Raw genomic sequence first — 2,784 nt, forward strand, 5'->3', positions numbered from 1 at the left:
GACGTTTTTAGGAGGTGGATTTCAAAATTTCCGAAAAAATGATGAGAAAAGACGTTTCAAGAGGTGGAGAGGTCCAAGTTCAAAAATCCGAAAAAATGATGAGAAAAGTTTTAGGAGGTCAAAGGTCAAAGTTCAAAAAATCCGAAAAAATGATGAGAAAAGACTTTTCAGGAGGTGGAGAGGCCTAAATTCAAAAAATCCGTCAAAATGATGAGAAAAGACGTAAATCCAAAAAAATGATGAGAAAAGACTTTCAGGAGGTGGAGAGGTCCAAGTTCAAAAATCCGAAAAAATGATGAGAAAAGACGTTTCAGGAGGTCAAAGGTCAAAGTTCAAAAAATCAAAAAAAAATATGATGGGAAAAGACGTTTCAGGATGTCAAAGGTCAAAGTTCAAAAAATCCGAAAAAATGATGAGAAATGCCGTTTCAGGAGGTGGAGAGGCCTAAAATCAAAAAATCCGTCAAAATGATGAGAAAAGACGTTAATCCAAAAAAATTATGAGAAAACACTTTCAGGAGGTGGAGAGGTCCAAGTTCAAAAATCCGAAAAAATGATGAGAAAAGACGTTTCAGGAGGTCAAAGGTCAAAGTTCAAAAAATCCGAAAAAATGATGAGAAATGACGTTTCAGGAGGTCCAAGGTCAAAGAACAAAAAATACGAAAAAATGATGAGAAATGACGTTTCAGGAGGTGGAGAGGTACAAATTCAAAAAATCCGAAAAAATGATGAGAAAAGACGTTTCAGGAGGTCAAAGGTCAAAGTTCAAAAAATAAAAAAAAAATATGATGGGAAAAGACGTTTCAGGAGGTCAAAGGTCAAAGTTCAAAAAATCCGAAAAAATGATGAGAAATGCCGTTTCAGGAGGTGGAGAGGCCTAAATTCAAAAAATCCGTCAAAATGATGAGAAAAGACGTTAATCTAAAAAAATGATGAGAAAAGACTTTCAGGAGGTGGAGAGGTCCAAGTTCAAAAATCCGAAAAAATGATGAGAAAAGACGTTTCAGGAGGTCAAAGGTCAAAGTTCAAAAAATCCAAAAAAATGATGAGAAAAGACGTTTCAGGAGGTCAAAGGTCAAAGTTCAAAAAAAACCCAAAAAAATGATGAGAAAAGACGTTTCAGGAAGTCAAAGGTCAAAGTTCAAAAAATCCGAAAAAATGATGGGAAAAGACTTTTCAGGAGGAGGAGAGGCCTAAATTCAAAAAATCCGTAAAAATGATGAGAAAAGACGTTAATCCAAAGAATGACGAGAAAAGACTTTCAGGAGGTCCAAGTTCAAAAATCCGAAAAAATGATGAGAAAAGACGTTTCAGGAGGTCAAAGGTCAAAGTTCAAAAAATCCAAAAAAATGATGAGAAATGACGTTTCAGAAGGTCAAAGGTCAAAGTACAAAAAATACCAAAAAATGATGAGAAAAAACTTTCAGGGGGTGGAGAGGTACAAATTCAAAAAATCCGAAAAAATGATGAGAAAAGACATTTCAGGAGGTCAAAGGTCAAAGTTCAAAAAATCCAAAAAAATGATGAGAAAAGACGTTAATCCAAAAAAATGATGAGAAAAGACTTTCAGGAGGTGGAGAGGTCCAAGTTCAAAAAATCCGAAAAAATTATGAGAAAAGACTTTTCAGGAGGTCAAAGGTCAAAGTTCAAAAAATCAAAAAAAATGATGAGAAATGTCGTTTCAGAAGGTCAAAGGTCAAAGTACAAAAAATACGAAAAAATGATGAGAAAAGACGTTTCAGGAGGTCAAAGGTCAAAGTTCAAAAAATCCGAAAAAATGATGAGAAATGACGTTTCAGAAGGTCAAAGGTCAAAGTACAAAAAATACGAAAAAATGATGAGAAAAGACATTTCAGGAGGTCAAAGGTCAAAGTTCAAAAAATCCAAAAAAATGATGAGAAAAGACGTTAATCCAAAAAAATGATGAGAAAAGACATTTCAGGAGGTCAAAGTTCAAAGTTCAAAAAATCCAAAAAAATGATGAGAAAAGACGTTAATCCAAAAAAATGATGAGAAAAGACTTTCAGGAGGTGGAGAGGTCCAAGTTCAAAAAATCCAAAAAAATGATGAGAAATGACGTTTCAGAAGGTCAAAGGTCAAAGTACAAAAAATACGAAAAAATGATGAGAAAAAACTTTCAGGGGGTGGAGAGGTACAAATTCAAAAAATCCGAAAAAATGATGAGAAAAGACATTTCAGGAGGTCAAAGGTCAAAGTTCAAAAAATCCAAAAAAATGATGAGAAAAGACGTTAATCCAAAAAAATGATGAGAAAAGACTTTCAGGAGGTGGAGAGGTCCAAGTTCAAAAAATCCGAAAAAATTATGAGAAAAGACTTTTCAGGAGGTCAAAGGTCAAAGTTCAAAAAATCAAAAAAAATGATGAGAAATGTCGTTTCAGAAGGTCAAAGGTCAAAGTACAAAAAAATACGAAAAAATGATGAGAAAAGACGTTTCAGGAGGTCAAAGGTCAAAGTTCAAAAAATCCGAAAAAATGATGAGAAATGACGTTTCAGAAGGTCAAAGGTCAAAGTACAAAAAATACGAAAAAATGATGAGAAAAGACATTTCAGGAGGTCAAAGGTCAAAGTTCAAAAAATCCAAAAAAATGATGAGAAAAGACGTTAATCCAAAAAAATGATGAGAAAAGACATTTCAGGAGGTCAAAGTTCAAAGTTCAAAAAATCCAAAAAAATGATGAGAAAATACGTTAATCCAAAAAAAAGATGAGAAAAGACTTTCAGGAGGTGGAGAGGTCCAAGTTCAAAAAATCCGAAAAAATTATGA

The sequence above is a fragment of the Daphnia pulicaria genome, chromosome 2 (assembly GCF_021234035.1).
Source record: "Daphnia pulicaria isolate SC F1-1A chromosome 2, SC_F0-13Bv2, whole genome shotgun sequence".
NCBI classification, from domain to species: domain Eukaryota; kingdom Metazoa; phylum Arthropoda; class Branchiopoda; order Diplostraca; family Daphniidae; genus Daphnia; species Daphnia pulicaria.